General features: G+C 36.6%; 1 protein-coding gene across 1 annotated transcript in view; it reads right to left on the bottom strand.

Annotated features, from left to right (window-relative positions):
• CCDC178 (coiled-coil domain containing 178) overlaps positions 1 to 25,530 on the bottom strand; it is a 154,259-nt gene that overhangs the window by 20,635 nt on the left and 108,094 nt on the right.

Below are 25,530 nucleotides of genomic sequence, written 5' to 3'. Positions count from 1 at the left end.
AAAAAATAATCTTTTGAAGCTTTCTGAATGGCACATCAGGTCAGGCCAAAGTTTAAAATGCAAGTTTAAGACTTTGATGGACACAAGAGCTTTTTTTTTCCCTGTGTAAAGCTTATCATAGCTTGGCAATGTGTGCTTTAGTGCATGACAAAACTAAAGAGAATTAACTTAGCCATCAACTGCTCAGGGAGAACAATAACAGGAAAGAAATTTCCATATAGAAGTTCCTATTAATCTACCCAGCTATAACCATATGACATGAAAGCATCTAACAGCACTAAATTGCACTGAATGCGGCAGCTAAGAGTGACACTACTTAAAAAAAAAAAGGATTTTATATAGACTTATAGAAAAGATAACACTTATCCTGGGAAGTGCATTTGGTACAAAGGATCCTAATCTAAATGGTTCCAAGGGGAAGTGCAGGAGTGCTTACCTGATAGGCTTTTGCTATTTGCTAATAGTAATTATTGTGAAAATCTACAGTTAAGACTGTTATCAGTTTTTCCTTAATCTGCAAGTACTTGGAACATATAAACATGGTGAGGCAGGTCTCGCTCTAGAAGAAAAATGTTTTAATGAGCTCTGAAAATCTACCAACACAGAATGTCTTTGAAAACAGCTGTGGGGTTTGGAAAATTCTGCAGTCATTGCAGCATACTCTAGACTAGTTTTAATTTAGAAAACTGAAATTTAAGCCACTGAAATCATTGCTTAGTGGGAATACATTGGTTTGTGTTTGATCAAGTGATAATTTCGATAAATTCTATAGCTATTGTTAGCATGAGGCCTTCAAGACTATGGCTGTCAACCAGATTAATACAATGGATTATACCATGCCTTTCAAAATATTGTATTTCATTAAGGTCAATGCCACAGGTCAATAATTGGATCAGTTATAAAGAACCTTTTACATGATAAGATATGACTGCTCTTTAGGAGCAAGCGCAGTGTACCAGGTGAAAAATACACTTTTACAAAAGAATGTACATTATAGTAATATCAAGTGAGCTATTATAGCCTAGAGAGTAATTAATGCACATTTACAAAATTAATGGCCTGATTTTCAAAGATACTGAGTTTCCACAAGTCCCATTAGGTTCTATGGAAGCTGTGAGTACTCTGCATCTTTGTAAATGAGGCTGCAAAATATTAAAACAGAACTTTATACATATATTTTTTTTTTTTAGACCTGCCAGTGTATACTAAAAGTAACATGAGAGAAGGAAGAACTCAATGGGAAAGTATAAAAATATCAATCTGAATCACAGCCAAAACCTGAACCCAAAATACTAATATGTTTTCCAGCTTGGAAAGCCTCTTCTAAGTACTGCTATTCCTTTCTTCCTGCTTTAAGAATTATTTTGTTTCCTGAAATCTATTGCATTCTGCAGGTCTGCTGTTATCTCAACTATTTTAAGATCTCATGTTGTTTGATACGATTCTGGAGTCTGAAAAAGAGCGCAGGTTAGAGAGGAGCAACTTCTGACATTTTAATAGAGCAATTTGTTTCAGCCCTAGAAAAATTAATTAAATAGAAAACTACTTCTTGATTATCAAACCTCTAATTTTTGTAAAATTATTGCAAGATATTTATTTTGACATGATGAAGAAAATAGTGGTTGGGGGAGCTTAAAGAATCTGTGAGTTAAAGGTGACATGAAGTGAAAGGAATCAATGGCTATCCAGTTCAACACTATGCAACTTTTTGTCTTGAGAAAATCAATGCATTCAAAACTTTTGAGGTTTGGCTATTTGAAGAGTTGTATATTTATTGAGAATAAATTGACAGTTTGTATATTTATTGGGAAAAAATTGACAATTTATAGTGGCTGGTGTCCAATAAAACTTTCACTACTGTTTCCCATTTCAAAATTACAAGTCTGTGATAGCTGTTACTATTGTAAATATCCCTGCATCTAATGTATCTCACATTTCGACTACATTTTATTTTGCCTAGCATAATGGAGCCTAAACCCAATACTTATTAATTTTACAATATGGGTTGCTACATAAATAACATTTATGCATACAGTTGGAAATTCATGTCTGTGAGAAAGTTACAAATTGATCAAATAATGTTACAGGCTTAGAATAAACTAATGGACCCACTAACCTAGGAGGGGTCATGCAGTCTCCTGGGTTGGATGCAGGTCCCTAGCTGAGAGAACAATTTCAAATACAAAAATCCCAAGTATCCTAGCTAAAACCCACTTCTAGCCCAGAAGTAGCTTGTAGATTTCATAAGTTTTGCCATGATCTCCTTGTCCCTCAAGGCACCACTACTGTTCCCTTAGATCCTCTTCTCGCTCATATACTTTTTTATCACATGTAGAGCCTTAAGAATGCATGTCATGCTTGAGTTGCATACACAACATTACTCCTAACTCCATTTTTATTGCTTTTTTCCACTATTTGAGAAAGAAGCTGTTGCCTAAGTGTGATCAACATGCCAAGCTAAGTGCTGACAGCTCAGTTAACAGCATTTCCAGTGGTAAAGATATAAGAATATGTACAGCAGCCAAATATTTGTATGAAGTTCACTTTGGTTTTGCAATTTACTTTTCTGTGAGAGCAGGACTGAAGGAAAATGGTGAGTCTCACCTCTGTGCCTGGCAGGATCATGGAGCAGATTCTCCTGAAAACTATAATAGGGCACATGAAAAGCAACAAGGTGGTTGGTGACAGTCAACATGGCTTCACCAAGGGCAAATCATGCCTGATGCATTTGGTGGCCTTCTGTGATGGTGCTACACAACTGATGGATAGGGGCAGAGCAGTTGATGTCATCTACTTGGCCTTGGGCACCATGGTGTTCTGTGAGACATCCCTGTCCATGGAAGGGGGGGTTGGAACTAGATGACCTTAAGGTCCTTTCCAACCCAAACCATTCTTTAATCCTATGACAAAGGAAAAAAAAAAACAAAACCCACAAACAGAAGCAAGCTCCAGATTTGGAGTATTCAAGAGTACCTGCCATGGATGAAGCTCATACAGATTCACTGTTAGTCCACACAAAATGACCTTCCGCTAAAGGGACTGCAGGGGTTTCTGCAGCATCAAAACAAAATTAATTCTGCAAGGAGGAGCAATAGCTTTCAAAGAGGTGTCAAGGGTCTTTTTTACTGCAAGGGGACTATTTTTGCAGCAAGTGACTTCTCAGTCCTCATCCTACAAACAAGGAGACGGTGAGCCAGTGGCTTTGCTAGAGAGGCACCTTTGTGAGCTGCTGGGGAGAACGAATGATGCTGTCAAGGAGCTGCCCTTGCCATTCTTCTGCTTTGGGGCTTCACTGTCATTCTCCTTCACTTGTGTTGTGGCTCCCCTCTGTGCCTCACAGCAGAGGGGAGCATATGGCTCTATGTTTGTTTAATTCTTTATTTATATGTGGTACTAATAACATCAATAATATCAGTGTAAATTTGGAAAAGGAGGTGTGAACTAGCTGCTGTTGCTATCTTGCTAGAGATGAACCTTATGAATTGGGGTACCTTATTCTGTTCTCACTTTTTTTTGTTCTGATAAATCAAAATACGTCATTAAATTCATGTTTCATTTTTCAGTAATATGATTGAAATGAAGCTAATACCTCAATCTGTAATTTCTTATCTGAGGGATCAAACTGGAATAAAAAGAATGTGATTGATAGTATTTAAAGCAGAGGCCTACCCAAGTCTAAATTATTATTCCAATGGTATTTTTTCTAAGGCCTCATTAATTAATGCTATTATAATATTTGGATTCTCCATACATTAAACAAAGGGCAAATTAAAAGAAAATGCCACACATACAGAAGGAACTGTATCTTATTTAGACCAGAATAGTTTTTAATTTTGTTGCCTGGCAGTCCACAGGAACCCAAAAGCTTCACCTGCTTATTTTTTATCACACATTCTGGCTACACAGGACTAGACCAATGCAGATTACAGACATATTTAACAATGAACCCAAAACTAGGGGTGTTTACTTGATTAAACATGAAATGATATGTGGCCCCATTAAGAATACAAAGTGAACAGCACAAGGAACGTAGTCATGATGCTTTTCTCAGTCAATAGCATAATACCTGGACTGCTTCAATTGCCAGTTCTGGCCAGTGACTACATGGTAGCATTATATTGGGTTATAATTACAAGCCTAATTCTCCTCTCTGCTGTTTGTAATTAGTGAGATTCAACTGATCTGATTACACCTGTTCCTTCATTGCACCTGAGAATGCGAAGCGAGAATCAGATCCTCTGTGAATAAAACTTCATTTTATCTTTCCAACACGATAATTATTCATAATACAAATGCATTCTGCATTTATAATATATACTTATATCTAAGGTGTCTGATGAAATAAAGCTGCAAGGTTCTGGGTCACATAAAAGCAGCTATTATTACAGGCAGAAGTGATATGCTGCTTGTCTCAAAAGAAGATTCTCTGTAAATTTTGCCAAATTTTAAACATTTGATCCAAAAATGTGCATGGCAGGTGTTTGCCTCAGGCTAAATTCATTTAGCTAGCCCAAGCACTGTACTTATTTTGGTAAGGTATTCTGGGCAAAACACAATATTCTGCTCCTGTTACAAAATTATACTGATATTTCTTTTACTAGATGCAGTATGCAACAGGGACTCACATTTAAAAAGAATCAGCATTTTAGTATGTAATATGACTTTCTCATAGAAATAATCTGATGAGAACTGTTAGTCTGTGGAAAACAATTGACTGCAGATAGCCAGTAGTAATTTTTTCTATAAATGCTGTCCCTTGTAAGCATTCTTGAGCTTCTCACTTGTACTACAGTTGATCAGTCTGTGTACCAGTCTTGCTGAGCAAGTAAGAATGCTTATCTCTATATAACTCTACCTTGTGCATAAACTATCTTTCCAAAGCGATTTGTCATACAGTAGATCAGGAATACAGAACTGAAACCTGATTTTCTCTATAATGTCTGTTATTTTGGTCCAGGATGAGATTCATCACTGACAACAATGCCTATCTGTGTATCAGCATAAAAATCTGTCTGCTGAGGCTCAGCAAACCTGAAGGAAAAAAGGCCGTTGTGAAAACTGAACAGTATATTTGGATTGAAATGTGAAGTCTGTGTTAAGGATGACAACTTGTGATTAAGAAAACCAATTGTTAATCAAAACTGCTGTAATTCTAACCATCATAGTATAATCTGAGACTTACATAGCTATGGCAGGATACAGTAATATAGAATCATAGAATCATAGAATAGTTAGGTACTCTAGGTTTCCCTGCTCTTTCAGGGGGGTTGGACTAGATGATCTTTCGAGGTCCCTTCCAACCCTTGTGATTCTGTGATTCTGTTTGGAAAGGGCCTCAAGATCATCTAGTTCCAACCCCCCTGCCATGGGCAGGAACACCTCACACTAAACCATACCACCCAAGGCTTCATCCAACCTGATCTTGAACCCTGACAGGGATGGAGCATTCACAACCTCCGTGGGAAACCCATTCCAGTACCTCACCACCCTAACAGCAAAGAATTTCTTCCTTATATCCAGTCTAAATCTCTGTTGTTTAAGTTTCAACCCGTTACCCCTTGTCCTGTCACTACAGTCCCTAATGAACAGTCCCTCACCAGCATCCCTGTAGGCCCCCTTCAGATACTGGAAGGCTGCTATGAGGTCTCCACACAACCTTTTCTTCTATAGGCTGAACAGCCTCGACTTTCTCAGCCTGTCTTCATATGGGAGGTGCTCCAGTCCCCTCGTGGCCCTCCTCTGGACTTGCTCCAACAGTTCCATATCCTTTTTATGTTGAGGACATCAGAACTACACACAATACTCCAAGTGAGGTCTCATGAGAGCAGAGTAGAGGGGCAGGATCACCTCCTTTGACCTGCTGGTCACATTTCTTTTGATGCAGCCCAGAATACGGTTGGCTTTCTGGGCTGTAAGCGCACACTGCTGGCTCATGTTCATTTTCTCATCGGATATGAAATGAGGAAATCTAAATCTAGGCCATAAGAATGGCACATCTATGGACAGTGCAATATTTTACCAGGGAAAAATAGAAAAAAAAAGTGAGTTTTTCTTCAAGTACTGACTGAAATTTCTTTTTCCTTTCCTGAAGTTTCCTTCAGCCTGAAAAGTAGGAAGCAAACTAAGCCACATGGCTCATGGAATGGAAATTTCTCTTATTACAGAGACTTAGACACACAGCTACTCTGAAGAAAAGGTGGTTCCAGACTGAAAACAATCCAAGGAAATGCAAATTGAGGCACTGAACAGAACTAGCAGCTGAAGATGGTATTGCAGCTACAGTAGGTAGATAGAGCTACTTACCAAGTGATTAAAACCATTTGTGGATATTAAAATGAAGAAGAAATGGACTAAGCAGCACGAATGGAAAAATATACATAGCTGAGGCAGATGAGAGAAACAGATGGGCAGAGTATTTCCATGAAGTCTCACTAGACTCAACCCACCATCAATACCATATTTGATGAAATGTTAGGAACCTAAATCATTTAGCAATAACAATAACCAATTGAGACATCAGCAATAGACACAGCAACCCAGAAACTAACTAATGTCAAAGCATATGGCAGTGATCATATCACAGAGAAATGGAGCACTAGATGCCACCATTAAAACAAAACTTATAGAATTATTCAGAGAATAAAAGATCTCTCTCCTCCCTCCTGAAAGAGAAATCATTTGTAATGTAATATCATCCAGGATGTAAGATGAAGTTGGGCAGAAATCTTAGTAAACAATATGCTGAATTCAGCTCAGGTGAACATGAATGAGCAAGAGATAGTCATAGTAAGTACCATCATAAAATAATACATGATCAGTTCTCAAAAACACTTGGAAAGCTTTTGTAGATCTGCAATCATATACTGAGCATGAATCAGGTTCATGCAGTGAAGAAGGCAGAAGGTAATGGAAGACAAAGTATTCTCCTGAATGTAACCTTGCAGAAATGTCTTGTATTCATTCTATGCTATACTGTACCCCTGGCATGTTTACCAAATAATTTAAACTCAGCTTTCCAGACATAACTGGAAATTTTGTGCTCTCATTTTTTTTGGGAGCCATTCAATTCTTTAACTTCTAGAGCTGATTAGCAATGACAAATTCAACTGAAGACAGTGGGGAGACTTGAAATCAGTGTGCCATGAAGAAGGGTATATTTCTGACATCACTGTAGGGCTAGATCTGCAAAAGGCTTTAGACGTCTGCTTGCTATGTTAGGCAGCTAATATTATAGTTACTCTATGGTGTTGACAGTATAGGAAACTATGATTATTTCACTGAAATAGTCTTTGATTAAAAAAAGACTCTTTTATATTCAGTTAATATAACTGTTTCAACACCACTCTTGACTGACGCTGATATAACTGGTACCTGACCTTCCTGTACCTGACCTTCTGGATTCAACATAACATTATTTTGTAATTCTGCAGTAGTCCATCTTGAGACAACAGTTTATTACAAAATGTAGCAAACCAAAATGAAACTAGCAGAAGTGTTAAGTGCTAGTCACCGCTATCACAATTTTCAGACCTAAGCAAATTACAATTACATGTTGAACAGAGACTAATATGTCACTTCTAAACCTACACTTTCTCTGTTTTCAAATGATGCTAATCTTATATCAGAGGATCCGATGTGTGTGTCATATTAATTCAACAGTGCGCTGTGAATGCTAAATTCTATGTAAATTACATAAGCCTTATCAGTTCCATTCATTGTTACAACTCAAACAACGGCAATTACAACAACTCTACAGATTTTGGTGCTGTAAGAATGGCAGATTTATTAGTGAAATCCAGTTAATATTTATCTTTTTATACTATTCAACTACCAACTTACACCTGTACGATATACAAAGCTCCTAGGTAATAAGATATTTCTTTATTGTCAAATCTGCTCCACAGACTGCTGGTAAAGATTACATAGCTCATTTAAATAAAGCTCTTTTGTCAACAGACTGGATATACTTTAAAAATGAGTGAAAGCCTCATGAAAAAAACAAATCTCAGCTGATGTGCAAGTATACATGACAAGATGCACTTGTTTTTTGACCTTTTTCCAGTTGTTAATGCTTTGGTAAGCAGATTAGCAACATTAAATTTAAAAACAGAAAACTGCATTTCAAGATTCACTGAAAAACAATTGAAGAAAAGCCTGAAAAATCATAGTACAATCTTCTACTAAAAATATCAGTGAATGCAAACAAAAAGATCAGTTAATGGAGGCAGAAACACATGAAAGACTGGTATTGTGATTTTTTGCTGCTATCAGGAAAAGGAGACAATAGAGTAAGATCAGGATATCTTTCTGCTTATTGTGGCTACTTACTGTAATACCAACCTGAAAATTAAAGGTATGCTTTCTATTAGGTTCCTGAAAATGTAGCCTAGAGTTTGGTGCTGAGTAGATATAGAATTTGTGTGATGTTATTCTGTCCTCAAAGATTTTTATACTTGCCAATTTCTGCTGCTATACAAGGGAAATATATCTGTACTTATCCAGATGGCTTGCTCTATATCGTTTAGTAGCACTGATAATCAAATACTGCAATTTCATTCCCGGGAGCCTGAAGCAATGAATGGGAATATTTTGCAAAGGTGCAGATAATTGCACTTACCCCAAACCAAAGGTTTCATTTTTTATTATTTTTTTAGCCCCCAAAGCTCTCATCTGCAGAAGCCTACAACTTTCCCTAACTTCTGTCTGATGTTTGCACCAGGCCATTAGAGGAACATGCCAGACACCACGAGCTGAATTGTTGAAACCCTGCAAGTAAACAAGACTGCTCTAAAGAAATTCCTGACCTTGTCATTAATTTCTCCTGTTAAAGCAGCCATAATCTCTAATCATTCCTTCTACAGATTCTAGTGCTTACTCTGAGGAGAGGAAATCGCACAATAAAATGCCATATCTCATCCTCTGTCCCCTCCTAAAGGATTTCTGGAGTATAATTGTTCACACAATTTTCAAAAAGTGCACCATTACTCTTTGGGCATTTAGTGTGGTTGAGAAATTTTTTTATGAGTTTGTAATCCTAAAAATAAAACTAATTAACTTTAACATGGATAAGTTAAGTTACAATAATTTTCCAAGCAATTTAATAGTTAAAGAAGATAGGCTTCATTTCTGTGAAGGTTGAATTCATGTCTTCTTTGCTACCTTTGAAATACAGTAAGATTAATTACCAAAATGTACTTCAGCTGTAGCTCTAGCAGAATACAGAGACAGCATCCTGCCTGTCTTGACTAAGGAACATCAAACATTATGACTATAAACATTTATGTTAAGCCATTGTTTCTGATTCATATAAAGTATATCCTGATTACTGTAGAACAGTAAAATGAAATTCAAAAGAAGACATTTTATTTTTTCTAGGTGACACATACCTGTATCAGTTACTCTGTATAACCGTGAGGCGAGACTGAGTATTCAAGGATCGTAAATCAAGCCCATCTTGCTCTCTGGTCAGAAACCAGCCTGTTGTGACCAGACGGTATTGCCATTTCCTTTGTGTTTCTAGGCCTTTGGTGCCTGGAAGTGATCTCACCAGAGCTGTTATTCACCAGCCTCTTCCTAGGCTTTGCATACTGTGATCATGCATGGCAATAGCCCAGATCATCCAAGGGACACCTCTGCAGTTACACATGCTCCTGGATGCACAGCTGAACCCCCACCAGCATCCCTTTAACTGTGACAGAAACTTGACTTTTAGTTAAGCATTTCAGGAACAACGTGGCTTTCAGCTGAGCTATGCCAGCTTTGCACAAGTGTCTTCCACATGGGTTTGCACAGTATAATACTCGATCAGCAAAAGAAGCCCAGAGGCTGAATATTCTGCAGGGCCAACTTGAGCACAGAGAGGTAAGTGTGCTTCCTGGAAGGCAATGAATCAATCAGAAGAACAGCTGGCCAATTAAGATGTGCATAACTTCTTGCCAGATGTTACCTCTGTGCTGATGGCTGACTGCATCTTAGAGATGCACACTGTTTCTCAACCCCTGGGGCTACTTTCATATCGTTAAATAAACAGAGCTAGGAACCATTCTATGGCAGTAAGGCTAAGTGGCACTCTCTGGCTTTGTCCACACTGTGCAGTAGACTATCCCTTCTCAGTCTTCTGTGACTGCCTCATTGCCCTAAGATGAAAATGGTATTTTAGGGGAAGAAGGGGTTAACAGCTGGATGACTGAATTAATGTGAAGGCTGTGTTTCTGCCTATAAAGATGAAATAGAGTAGGTGTTGCATACCCTTGATATTAAAACCTCTTGGGGTAGGGTGGAATACTGTACTGTGTTGTGGGAACTGAAGCTGGTTCTGTCCTATCCATGTTCCCTGCTTGAAGCAGTCCCTGTTGCATGTTATTCTCAGCTTGTGTTAGGCCTTCTTTTGAAAAGTGCTATGTAGAACAAGCCAAAACAGGAGATGGTGCCATAAAACTAGAACACAGAGGACTATGGAGCAGGTCAAGCTAGGTCCCTAACTCTTTTATTTTGCAGACCAGATGTCACCTTCATGACCAACAGTATCCTGAACTTCCTGTTGAAAGTGTTTTGGAAAAAGGCACATGGATACATGTTCTTATTTTTCTTAAAGAAATCAATTAATGGATTAGGTAGGGAACATGAAGGTTGCAGGGGGTCTAGCTGCAGGGGAAGACAGGCAAAATGTACATGGCTACAAGGTACTACTGTAGGTCAGGTTAGGAGTCACACTGTGAAGGGAAAAAGGGATACCTTGAGACATAAACTGAAGTTTTTAAGTCATCAACTAACTTGAATTTGACATCCTTAGTCTAACCAAACATTTTTTAATTCTTAATGCAGAGCCAGAGACTAGATTTTGGAAATTTTATGAAAATTCTTCAACCTAGTCACTCTCTTCCTGACTTTGACTCTAGCTCTCATTTACATATTTATCCTAGGCAGCTGTTTTCCTTCTTGCTCAACCAAGAGGTCAACATAAGATGACAGAATGCCCTTTCTTGCTTAATAAACATAAGCATCTTTTGGGATTTACACAGAGTCAGAGTCCCATATCCACCACACCTACGTATCAGCTTCTTAGTACAGTCATTTATCTTGTATGATTCTTGGTATCAGTTCTCACTGAGACCTCTAAAGGGAAATTTAATTCTCCAGTTTTAGAACATAGCACTCAAACAGGCAGCCCTTGCTAGGATCTGACTGTATTATCTCACCACCAGTATCTGCCTGTCTGCAGTCAGGATGGGCACTGTTTTGCAAAAATAGGTATTACAGGGAAGGCTGAAATTAAAATGGAGTTTGCAGAATAGAGTTTACAATTAGTTAGATACTTAAATTCAGTCTGTAACAATACATATTATATTAAATAGCCATCAAAATAAATGGAATAAAAATTTCAAGACTTGCCAGAACACTTTGTCCTCAGAAGGGCTTAGGGATTCAGCCACATTTCGTAGGAGGCACAGGGTGACAGAAGGAAAAGGCTAAATGAAGTCACACATTGTCAGGAATTATATCACTCAGTAAGTACGAGAAGTTATTCATACAAATGTCTCAAGGTATAAGAAATACCAAAGATGCCATGAAGACTCACCTAAAGTAATGTGGGTTACAACCTAACATAAAGAAGTTCTGATGACCTTCCAAAGGCACTGATGCACTGTATATCCTTCATTCAGTTCTATGAAGAAGAAAGATGAAAAGAAAAAAGAAAGACAGATTAAGAAGAAAATTAAGAACAAGAACAAGAAGAACACAAGTAATAAGAAAGCATGTGTCTGAGAAGTTAGGAATGAGAATTCTCCACCTTGACAATTAAGCTCTATTTCAATTTGCAATATTCCCACCTCAATATTTCATAAAGAAACCAAAATATTGAATGAATACTACTGGAAAAGCTCATAAATAAATACATTATTTGTAGTAACTCTTTAAAATGATTGAATAAGCAAACATTTTCTTAACTTCTGCTGTTTTATCTGCTCTTCTGTACTCCACAATATCTTCCCCTCTTCAAATTTTGAGAGATCAGGCAGTAAGCAAATAATCTGCTATTACATTTACAGTCTGAACTTCAAAGTATAGTTTGAGTCTTTTCTAGTATGTGCATGGACTTTGAATAGGGCAGAATATCAATAGAATAAAGCAAGCTGAATTCTGTTGTTTCCATCAGAAATCATATTTCTGTGCAAATCATATTTCTCCCACTTTTCCTTCTCAACAGCATCCAGAGATTGGCAGCTATCAATTAGATTGTAATGCTATTATAAAGTATTTATTACATTATATTATATAGATGAATATGTACTTTATATATATGACCACGTCATACATACTATAAAGCAGCACTTTACATACCAGTAAGATAAGGTCTCTGATATAAACCCTGACAAAAACTTCAGTCACAGGATTTTATTCTGCTTGTCAATTAAAAATTTAATGTAAAAGTTAAATGACTTTTCATTTCCTGATACATTAGGAAGTTTCCAGCCACTTCATCCATTTCTAAAGTAAAAAGGGCATTCTTTTTTTCTGGAAGTAGCAATTGTAAGATTCACATACTTATTTTTCACCTGTAGGCCATGAATGCTACTGGTCCCCTCATCTGGAGCACCCATGGAAGCACAACACATTTTTGTCCGTGTGTGTATGCAGCAGTTTCCAGCACAATAAAATTCAGGGTCCTTGTATATCTGATGAGCATGTAGAACTTGTCCTATTGCTGGACCTGGTCCTATTGGACCTCTTGGTACCAAGTGTCTGGCTCTGCTGAAAGCCACCATTGTCCCCGCCACAGAGCTATGATCACATTCTCTATTATGGGGGGCCCACAAAGGCACAGCCAGGCTACTTAGATCTCAGACAGGTACCATGTTGGAATCACAGACCCCAGCCTAGTATGGGAAATTTGGCATCTCTTTCCAACTTCAAGTAGGGTTGCACTGAAAGTTTAGTTTATATCGATGAGAAATTAATTGCACCCAAGATGTTAAATAGTCACCTATTTTTTTTTTGTTTTGGCAAATTTTCACTTATTTGTTACTTCTTTATCAGCTAGTTGTGTTTTCTAAACAAAATTATCTTAAATCTGATTTGATCAAAAAAGTATATGAACCAAGTACAGTCTTAATTATACAGATGTATTATTTATAAGGCAAACACTGTAAACAGATAACATTAAAATAAAAGACCCCACAAAACTGTTGAATGCTGCTTCCAAAGTCGTGTGTATTTAATGGAATCCACTTTAAAATTGCTTAAAATTCACTTCTTAGCAAGGATTACTGTGGTATAATCATTTTTTCCTAACTCATGAAAAATTCTTCAGAACCAATGAAAATTCAAGCATGTATGAAAACAAGGAAGTCATTATTAGCATGTAAGCTTCAGATTGATTTTCACTATGTCAAGAATTTTGCCTTTGTTGAGATGCAGTCTATATAAACCCTTTCAAATAGCAGTTTTCCTAGATAAAAGCTGATGGCGGTAACAAACAGGACAGAAAAAACACAGCTTTGGTTAAATGGTCTTAATGAGAAGGTACTTAAACAATTAATGACCTGAGCCAGTGACTTTGGTAACCATGAGATAGCCGGCAGGTTCCACCTGTCTTGATTTCCAAGATTCTTAGCAGTCACAATTATACAAATAGATTCAGTATTATGTTCCTGATTACCAGATAAATGAAAGATGCAAAAAAGAATCTAGTTAATGCCTTTATAATTACATGTAATTACCTTAAAAGGATAATAAAAAGGAAAGAGAAATATTCAGAAGTTAGGAAATGCCAGATTTACAATTGGTTTTTCAATGTTAATTTAAGACACTATGCATTATGACACAGTCTTATTTATATTGTTCATAGTCTTTTTCCTATCTTTTTCAAAGCAATGGGTGGACACATTGTGAACACATCAACATGTGCAGTAGCAGAGAGTATTTCTGGAGGAGACTATTTCTACAGAGTATAACAATATTCCAGGTGAGAAAGACCTAAAAGGGGTGAAATATTACTCCAAAGTTTCTCACAGATCTTGTTGAGAGCAAATGACAGCTGAGATTTAGGAATCTCTAATTTCTTCTCAGTCTTTGAAAGCAAAGTGGCCTTAATAGACAGAGGTTGTTCCATTTTTCCATAGACTTACAAGATAACTCCAGTATATTCCTGGACGACTCTTTTTCTTTTTTTTTCAAATCACATTTCACCCTTTGCCTGTTCTTGTCCTGCCATTCTCCATCCCACAAATATTCAATCTAATTCTAGAAAGTCTTAATCTCACATTCCCTATTCTCCCTAAAAGACAGTAATGACTATGTCTTAAGTTACACGAAAACATGAATTAATAGTGGACTGAGGGAAGTTTTATCCACAGTGCAAGCATGTGTCAACATTGCAAAATAAAGGAAGATTATGGAGCAAACTCTACCACTGGACATCTGATAATCAACATTGTTCACCTCTGGTTTTATTTCAGACTAACCTATTTGGTTTCTTGAAGACAAAGCCTGCATATTATTCACTCCAGTAACTGCTCCCAGAGCACTTTATATCCCCAGACACCCTACAAGTTATCATGCCACATCTCATGGCATACTATACATCCTTTCACTTTAACACTATTAAAAAATTTACTCATGTGGATTCACATGATTTCGATTAAATGAAAGTGAACACAGTACATAATATTATCACCAGCTAAGGCCACAAGGTCCCTGCTAAGGTCTAGAGGACAGAAATCCACGGCCAAGTGCTGTGCAGCGTGGACAAGCCAGTGGTACTGACAAAGTCAGCCTTGGTGCTGTGCAAACCAAGAAGAAATACCTTTTGGGTCTGAGCCCAAGGAGTGATCCTTGTCCTCCTTTCTTTCTTTTTTTAGTATTTTTTAATATATCGGAAGTGCCTGAGAAGCAATGCTGTATGTTGCCATGATAATGCTGAAAAATACGAAATATAAATGTCAGAAGCTGAATTTTCTGGGTTTGGTGATCTTTTTCTCCCCACTTCCGTGTTTGTTTCTCTTCTGTTTTACAGGACACAAATTCAGCTTCTAACAACAAAAATTACAATAGTTATAGATCATATTAACCAGTTTCTTCTTTTCCTAAAAAAACTGAATACAAAGTAAAAACTGGCACATACCACATGCATCTTGCTTTCTTTTGGAAGAAAATTTACTCTTACAAGCAACGGGGGAAACATTGCACTTTGAAAGCTTCCCAGTTTGGAAGAGTGGAACTGCAGGGCACCTAGCAGGCACGCCTACCTGTCAGTGCAGACACAGTTACCACATCCTAGATAACAAAATCAGTCTGTTTCAAATTAAAGCTCAGGTTGACCAGTTCATCAACTCTTTTTTACCCCTCTAATGGAAAATAAGTGCTTATTTGAAGGCTTCATACTATTCTAGAATTTGGAAAAGCCATAAAGAGTATATGAATAAATCTTTACGAGTTGAATTTATTTTAAAACCCCAACACATAAAACCAGACAGATCACTTAACATATCTTTCAGATTTAATTCAAAAGTGGTAAAGACCCCTTAACTCTGTCCCCTTCCAAGGTCAATCATATGTGCTATATAGAATAATTTTTTTTCTATTACCTGAAACATATACATAAGATAAATCTACCATAAATGCAAATAAAGAAGGAAAATACATCTTCAGTGCCAAACCTACCTCATCTGAGGCAACAATTTCAGGCTAAATACAAAGCCATGTATTGTCTGGAAAGTCAGCTAATATATTATAGATACCAAAGAAGTGCAGGAATTTTAAATATATGCTGTAAATATATTTAAGTACAAAGCTTTGAACTTAGGTGATAGTCTAGGAACTAGGAAACCCAGTTTTTGGTGACTACACAATAACTAAAAGGTTGCTAACTAAAAAGCTGCATGTTGTTAGACATCACAAGATTTATTATGCAGGAAATAGTAGTTTATTATATCATATAAGCTAATAAGTATTTATTGCACAGTTATTGCACATCTTCATAAGATTTAAAGCTCCTAATTCAGCATATTTGTTATCAGTGTTTTTTCACTACAGGACATACTCTTTAGGTAAAACAAAACAAAAACCATATCTTTACTCTCCAAAACTGAAAATGGACAGCTTCACAGACATTAAAATAGCTAAAATAAGTAACAAGGTGGGATTTTACAGTGATTTTAATTCTGGATAAATATAAGATTGTAAATACAGTAGCTGGTAGCAAACATCTGTTTATAGTACTATTACATCTACTAATCTGATTATAATACTGTATGTAGGAAATGAAACAACTACATTTGCATGCCTACAGCTGAAGTCTGTTTTATTTCCCGTGGATCATCTCTGTATCTAGACAGGTGTGTTGACTTCAGGCTATTTTTACTGCTAAACATCTGAAATCACAACTGTGAACCGGTTCTGCAGGTGAGAATTTTCCTGACAGAGTATTTACATTTGAATTTGAAAAGTCATCTGCAGCTTAAAGGAAGAGTATCTTACTTAATGGACAACTATGGCCATTGGTTTTAGAGTTGGCTTCCTTACTGGGACCCATATTTATGATTATGTCTTTCGGAAAGACTGAGTTTTCTCAGTGAATATTGGGTTACTGTTATGTATGAGCTTAAATATAAAAGTTTAGGTACCTAGCCTGAGGCTCTGGGATTTGAAAGCTTTGCCCAACTATCGAAACTGTCGAAATTAAATAGCATTGTGCCACAAACTGGTAACAACAGGAACTGCAAGATCTCAGAAGGAAAACTGCAGCCACAGTGAGGATTCACTTAAAAGAGCTTAACTTGAAAATTCCCCTTAATACCTGTTAAGTAATCACTGCTAGAGGATCAACGTGAAGCTCTTATTTGCACAAAATTTAACTTCAATTCAATATAGCTTTCTTATGTGTCATTTTTTAAACTATTCTTTTCATAGCTTCACGGAAAAAAAAACCAACCAAAGAACAACAAACAAACAAAACAGAAACATTTTTCTAATGGGTTGCTGATCAGAACTGTTATTCTGATGGTGAAATCCCAAAGGGAAACATGTTTCAGATACAAAGTATTCCCTCCAGAGTCCCTGGCAGTCATAAAAAGAAGAACTTCCTGATGTATAAAGACAGTGTCACCACTGTCAGAGAATGCTACAGCAGGAAATGAACCACAAATAAAAGCAGTGTCTTTCTTCTTAGGAATCAAAATAGTTGGTTTTTTCACCTACAATAATTTTGGAGAATAAAATCCTGATGAAAGCTTGAACACATCATGAGAAAAAAACAATTGTCTCGAGTTTTAAATGTGCATATACTGAGGAAATTGCTCAAGCTCGTAATTTATAGAAGGTAAGCTTGTACACAACATATAGAGAAGGTCTCCATCAGTAAATCAAACTCTAATTTTATAGAAGGTGAAATAATGTACAGTTCACAGCTAACTTCACTTTTCCAACAAATGGAGCCATAAATGCAATTTTCTGTCCTTTGCTCTGAAGAATTAATTTTAAGGTATTCATATTTTTCTTCAAGTACATCTTAAGTCTCAATTAAACCTCAAAAAGCTACAATAAAGTAACATTAAGAACCAAGTTAAACCCATCATAGCAAGGAAATTCAGACTTAGGCTAAAAATTTTGTCTCATTCTTCATCTTTAAATCACTCTGTTGTGGTTAGGAATTGTACGGCTTGGAGAAGTGTGAGATTTTTCATACTGCACAGTACATATGTTCCAGCACTTAGGTTAAAGGAAAGTCAGAAATTTTAGCCCTAACTCTGAATTTCTTTACTTTTCAAGGCTTAACTCAAGCATCTATAATTACTTTAACCTGGTCTTTTTACATTTTAATCTTTTTGCAGTAGAATAGATAGTGGAATTCTGAAACCTCCTCTTTTGCTGTGTACTTAAATGGCACTTTCTAAATTTAAAAGATTGAGCACCGTTTACAACATGACACTGAATACATGCAGTTTTAAATGGCACTTAGACATGACTAGCTTAAATGTGGTAAAAAAGGCTTACACATTCCTAATATAAGTTACAAATTCAAACATTCGGGCATGAAAATCCTTTCCCTAAGTTGTTTTCAAGGTTCATCCTTTTTTCTGCAATAACTAAAGCAAAGCCACAGTAGCTGCAGCCATTTGCATCTAAGGAAGAGATGTTTTGCTTTGGTGATATAGTTAATGAGTCTAAAAATATTCAGTATAATAATTCTGTCAAAGCCCCCACAGTCTCTTCAATGAGCAGAAGCCTGCAGGATTCCAATGGGGAGCCAAGTAATGAGCTCTCAGCATTCGCTCCCACACCGTCCAGACGAAATATACTCGGGCCTCAACGGTTCCACATCATTAGCAACATGAAACAAAGACACATGCTTGACTTTAATAAGCGACTAAAGTTGCTGGCTTATTAGGCTGTCACTGCACATAAACTCTCTTTCAGTGTGACAAAAGAGTCCCTTGTAAACAACAACAGAAAAAATAAAAAAAGGAGAAAAGGAGGGGAACCCTTTTACAAAGAGAGGTTGGTATAATTTCATGTAGTAAGTGATTGAACGGAGTTGAACGAAGGCACACAGGAAGTGATGGGTTTCTGACACCGACTCTCACGGGCATGCTGCAGACTGCAGTTTCACTGCTGGAGACGACGGTTACGGTGGGCTGCAGTGATCAGACTATGGGCATATGTGACTGAGTTTTAGTTGATATTCTTGCTAGACAGGAAGTGAAGAAGCTTATTTCCCACTGGGAAAAGGTTCAGGCATGATTAACTTGGGCATGACCAAATAGGTCAACGATATGACAATGTGTCTAGCACAATAATTAAGTGGGAAAATGTGTGTAATTTGTTTCTTCTTGTTCTTCACATACCAATAATGCATTAGCAAGGATTCATTTAATCTCTTTCATTATACAAGAGCTGATACAACACTGTACAATAGCCTTCCTTTTAATATATTCCTTTAAATTATGTTTATCAATTCAGCAAAATAGTTGCACTGATGAATAATCTTCAGTGTTTAAACTTTAACATTTGGCTTGAAGAGCTACCAAGAAGCTCTTTAAATGTTAATTTCTGCTAAAAGTATACATAGACAGAAAAAAATATTATGGCATTTACATTTTAGAAAGGGTAGCCTTTGATCTTAAGTAAAACTTAGCATTAGAGATGTGCAGAAAGGAATCCTCTTGTGCCCCAAGCATATTCCCTATATCAAACATCCTCCTGTTTCATATGAGGGTGACATATGTGAAAAACTAGTGGATGAGGTTAAGAGAAGGGTTCACTCATGCCAAGAGTCACCTACTAGGTTGAAGATCAAAGCTCAGGTTCTCTGTTCCACATTAATTCAGAGCAGGCATGGATATTTTCATGCACTACAAAGTCACCGGTATTGCTTCAACAGAACAGAATGACAAAAAATCTAACCATACACATTCAATAGCATGGCCCTAGAAAAATCTATCTAGCTTATTCGAGACATGCTGAAGTCCCTGATCCAAACAGGTTTAAGCAACCCAAGATGAGTAGCACTGTTCTAGGCCCTAAGAGCACGTTCCTGCTAAAGCTTCTAAACATAGTCCTATAAGGAATTCAGTTCTGATAATCTGACATTTTCTCAAGGAAAAAGATTTCTTAACCAGATACTCTCAGCTTGTTTAAAACTTTATTTCATTCAGAATTTGTTTCACAAATGTAATTTGCTCTTTGAGCTCATTCTCAAACTCTTGATAATGGCAACACACTTTCAGGAGGCAGCCATCTTATGACTGACATCTATACATAGATTGGTGGGCATGTGAAAGAGAATAAAATATTGATTAAAGGTTAATAAAGATCTATATTTGTGGGGAATTCTACAAGAATGTAGTTAATTTTCTTTGGAAAATGTTGAAGGAGAGAGGGTTTTGTAGGCATTAGAATAACTCCTTTATACTTCCAGCAGAGGTGACACAATTTAGAAAGATCACTGAATTAGAAGATAGAACTTCACTGTTGGTTCAACAGGCAAAGTCATCAGAATTTCCAGGTAAATAAAAATAGGTTATCTTTTCACAATGTGAATTTTAAAACAAAAGCAGTGGTTTATCACAGCTTTTATAAATGAGGAACTGCAAGGATCAAAAGCACAGAAAAAGAACAAAAGCAATGAGTTGCTCTCTTATCAGCACCTAACAAAAAGTGATAGTACATAAATAACAACCACAGGGTACATTATAGGAAGAAGTATACTCACTTGCTAATTTCAGATATAATCTTGGGGTACTTCAGCAGCTGGTAGTATGAGCAGAAAGCAGCCTTCACCATGAAGCTCAGGAACAAGGTCTAGAACACAGCCAGGCCCAACTGTATTCACCAGTATACACACCACCACAAGAATTTACATGACTATGGAAACATAATCCTGGAATGCTGTTGCAGGAGGACATACATCAAGCTCCCTATCATTGCATACAGCAATTACAACCAGCTGCTTTTCCTCAAAAGACTGGAAAAAAACATTGAACTCACCTAGGGCATTCCCACATATATGGAAAAAGGACTGAAATGTATACATGAATCCTGAAAAGTTCTCATTTCTGCAAGAAACTATCACTTGTTAACCACTTCACAAGGAAAATATGGCTGTAGTCAGACAGTCACAGTATGACTGTACTCACTCAGTCACAATGAGCACAGCAGATACCATAGACACAAGTAAAGATAATAAATTTTAGTGAAATTTCAAAATTTTGAAGGGAATTTTATCCATAGGAAAAAAAAAAGTCATTATGGATTTTGCATCTATTCAGAATCAGTAGGTATTCAGCTCTTATCCAGATCCACCTAGAAAATACTAAAAACCAAGATGCTTTTGGAGTTACCTTCAAAAGTTCAATAAGCACAAAGCTGACCTAGGCAGGCGGGGTATGCTTGTACGTTTCTCTTAATAATCTCAGACATTTTTTTCTAAATGATATAATTCATTTTGAACACATGAAAAATTCCAATAATTTATATTAAATGATAAATAAATACATGAAAGAAAAATAATTTCCCCAAATTTTCTTTCAGCAATAATACACTCACAATCCATAACTAACAGGAAGACAAACAATCCATATTTGGCACGAAATACTGAAACTCTATTTATACCCTGGTTCCCAGTTGATTTAAACCTTCATTAGAAAATATACAACTGTTAGTGCAGAAAAATAGAAATATCTCATATAATAAGAGTAAATTATATATGAATGAGAGCCAGACACCCTTTGACACACTGCTGATAAAACCCCTGGCTTCAGGCATGCTACTGAATTGGAAACTCTGTTGGGGTAGCACCCCATACAGAATAATGTGAGAATAAAATCATACTATAATAAATTTATCTTAGTGACAATTTTATGCACCATTCACTACTGTTAATTTAATAAAATACCCTTGCAGGGTAGCTGCCCCAGTGTCCCAGATCACATGTTCCAATACCAGACTTAAAGCAGCAGCTGGACTTCCCTGAACAGGTTGTCAGTCACTATTCAGTGGCTGTCAGTATTTTTAATGATCATGGGCAATACTTTAGAAAATTACGGCATTCCAGCTATAATTCTGAGCTAGAACTGTCTCTTCATTTAATTCTGGAAGGAAATTATGGCTGCAGGAATCTGTGTTTCATACAGAGGTTCAGAGTAGCTAAAGATCTTTCAAGTACCATAGAGATTTTCTTAATGGCTTGTGTGCTATATTTTGATCACCTTACATCTAAATAGAAGAAAATGGATAAGGAAGGAAAAAAGCAACATATTTTATTGTATGTATATTGATTTAATATCTTTAATTCTCCTTCATGCTTCTATATATTCCTGTATAGGTATGTCAGAAGTGTAGCAGATGAAGTAGTTTTGCAAGGAAATATAGGCTTATCTGTTTTGTTGTGGTCTCTGTTGTTCTTCACAACACCTCCTTTCTGGGAAGAAAACATATTCACAAAGTAAGGAAACAAAAGATAATCCCTTTTACCGGATTCTCCACGTGGCAGTAGGGAAAAATCAATTACACTAAAACTTTGTTCCTCCCCAAAGAGGAACAAAGAAAATAATGCAATTAGAAATATCTGGTGGTTATAGTATCTTCCAAATGGTAGAAAGTAATGTCAAGCCTCTTTATGAATATCGTAATGTTAACTTGACAGCAAGCTGGTTATCTGCATTCTGTCTGTGTGTCTCTCAGGTTTGCCCTCTGATATGAAGGTTATCATTGCCTCCTTCTTTCCCAGCACATGTGAGTAAACTATACACATACAGAGGCACTGGGGAGTACACATACAATAAGTGCTTCAGAGAACTTAGACAGGTATGGCTGCCTTAGTTACTCTGACATTTCTGACTATGTACAAAAACTGATATTACTAAACCAGGGGGGAGGCAGGCAGATTATATTTAAAGAGGTAAACGAGCAGATATATGGAATCTAAGATTGCTCAGGGAAGCAACTAAGTCAACCAAGCTCCTGTAGAATAAGTAATTATTTTCAAAAATGTGTGTATTAATGGCATCACCATAGTACAATCCAATGTAAAACAGTGCTGTTACCTATTCTTCCTGATAAAACAGCTCCACCTTTAATTCTTCTCCCAAATTCCTACAAAAACAGAAGAAATTTCTGGAAATATTAACTCTTGCCCAAATGAAAGAAAAGTAGTCTCTGATCATTCAACAGCATAATTTTTTGACCTGGGAACAGCATTGGCAGATTGATATTGATGATTTAATGTACAAAAATCTAAAAGCTTATGTAAAACTCAAGTTGTCAGAGGGCTTTGACACATGAAAAGGTTACCATGCATCAGCTGCTCTGTCATTTAGTCACTGCGCATTGTATTATCCGTAACAAATGCTCAGTGAGAGATAACCTAAGGCACACACAGAAACACCATGACATAGCTTAAAATCCTACATAGAACTATCAATAGCATCATAAGACATGGTATTTACGCCTCTAGTTAAAAGTTTTGTTCTCTCCATCTATCCATATTGCAAGTGCACCTACACCTCACTGGGAAATCATATATCCCTCACTCATAGTAGGATAATTTACCATTCTGCTGGTACATGCTGCTATTTGCAGGACTGCACACACAGACAGCTAACGAACAATAACTTGTTGATGTGTCAAAATCAGGACTATGTTTCTTGCGGAAACATGTGTCTGCCATTAAAACTTGGAATTTTGTACTGATCCTAGGGAGATGAAGAAAATATTTTCTGAAAACGTTGTTCCAGAGTTGATACAGAAGGCAGTGGCTTAAGTTTCTATCTATCTTTTTCACCATACAATCAATGCTCTTTTGTTATTAAAAGCAACAAGAACGTGTATTTGGCCGTCATTAAAGAGAGATGGTAGAACATTTAAAATTTCACTTTTCCACCAAAGGAGCATTCTTCCAAGAATTCATTGTACTACAGGATTTTTTTTTTTTTCAACACGAAACTATTCCCAGAATCCATTTCAGGTTTCTCATTCCATTTTGATAATTCCTGAAATTTTCATTGTCTCTACTCTTTCTTAAATTAATTATGAGCTAGTACAGTGCATGAGAACATTGACATGAACATACCACATCTAATATAGTAACACATTATGCATATAACATTGTAATATATTTTCAATGTAAAAATATGGTTTTTGTAGGATTGAAAAGGAGCATGGCAGAAATTCAAAATCAATGGCTCTAAAAAGATTTTTTCACAGGAAATTTAGAGATTTTTGCTTTTCAATATGATGTGAAGTATTTTTAAAAAATACTGCAAGTTCCCGTTTCTATTGGCAGATGAAAATTTAGACTTTCATGGCACGATATATACGCTTTCCTGGAAAATACCATGAACCCGACAAAACTACCAGCTGCAATAAACACAGCCATACAGACTGCTACAAGAGGCTGGAATTTTCACTCCCAACCAATAAAATACCCATCACTGATGGACCTGATGTTCGGAATAAAGCTTAAGGACATGCTACTAATGTGGCAGTTTGAAATCTTGCTTTACTGGGGCTAGATAACAAAAATAAATAAATACTGCTGCCCACTGTAAGAGGACAACAGCAATTCCAAACCAAAAAGGAGGGAGATTTCTTTGCCTTGCCAGCTGTGCTGTATATAACAGGAACGATCAGACTGCATCTCTGGAATGACATGTATCTATTTTATCGAGCAGTTCTAGTACATCAGGGCTATACTGAACTGGAAGTTACATGGTAATGCTGATAGCCAACTGTGATAATTGAGCCTGCAAGGGCTGCAAAGGTTAATATTACTTGGTTGTTTTGGGCCACATGCACTCACCCTAACCTGAGCTCTCCTGAAATGAAAAGGTAGGAACATGGGGAGCTTCATGTTCCATAGGTTGCAGACATACTTTAGCATAAGGGTTGCTATGGTGAGGAAGATCAGACATGTCTGAGCTAGGAGGATCTCCTCTAGGAAAGAGGAGATTAAAAAACACTTCCACCACTTCTATAAAGGCATGGTAAATAGAAATCCACAGAAACTTACTGCCACATCACCTTCTAGATCAAGAATTAAGGAGTTAAGCTGGTAGAGTGAAGACAGAAGAAGGTGAGATAACTATTGACAATACTTATTTCTATCCGCTGAAAAATAAACACAATGAAGGCTGTCCTGACTCTTATTTTCTTTATTCTATTGCCACAGCAGCTCTCCAGTTTAGGCAAGGTGTTCAGAATAGGTAAACAAAAGTAGTGTAATTACTTCTTAATTACTCTTTCTGGGAATAACGTGCAACTTGTGAAAATGTTAAGATTTTCTGCCTAAAATTAAAATGGTCCTGAATTTATGCAAAGCTCTCCCCTCAAATAAATGTTTTTAGTGATGTGAAGATTCAGAAAATGCTTCAACAGCAATAACTGGGATGGACGCTGTGTTGTAATAATTTGGATACACTTGACTAATGCAGTTATTCGCAATGAGGTTGGCACAGTGCCCAAAGCATTGAGCAAACAAATACAGCAAGACATTCAGTTTAGCATCTTCCAATACTGCACTGAGATCTTTGTTTGGTCCAGGGGTATTAATGGACACTATAGTGTAACCTACTATCAAAAATTGCTAAAATATATTTATATTTCTTTGTTAAATTCACCAGTGTGTTTTATGTAAAAAATGCTGGTGAGGCACAAGCATTTTTAATCAAATTAGTATGCAACATAAGGCAGCTGTGTATTCAAATGGGGTTTTAAGCAATTTGGTTGTTTTCTTTATAATAACAGGAAAGAACATTTTGATTTTGAAGGTGACAGAGGCAATATTACCAGAATTAAACAATCTGAATTAGCTTTTTCATGAAATGTAATATGTTTTATGCTTTTAGATGGGATGCTCCGCTGCTTTCAGATGAGCCTTTCACTGTCACAGTCAATGGCCAGGAACAGAATAAGCTCTGGAGGTAGGATTATCCTCAAATTTAATTTTTTTTTAGAAGAAGCTAATGGCAAATGTTTCTAGCGAACTTTAGGTGCATCTATGTTATAACTAGAGAACCAAGACAGGATATTAAA

The sequence above is a fragment of the Melopsittacus undulatus genome, chromosome 1 (genome assembly GCF_012275295.1).
Source record: "Melopsittacus undulatus isolate bMelUnd1 chromosome 1, bMelUnd1.mat.Z, whole genome shotgun sequence".
NCBI lineage: Eukaryota > Metazoa > Chordata > Aves > Psittaciformes > Psittaculidae > Melopsittacus > Melopsittacus undulatus.
This window is presented reverse-complemented; position numbering and strand designations above follow the sequence as displayed.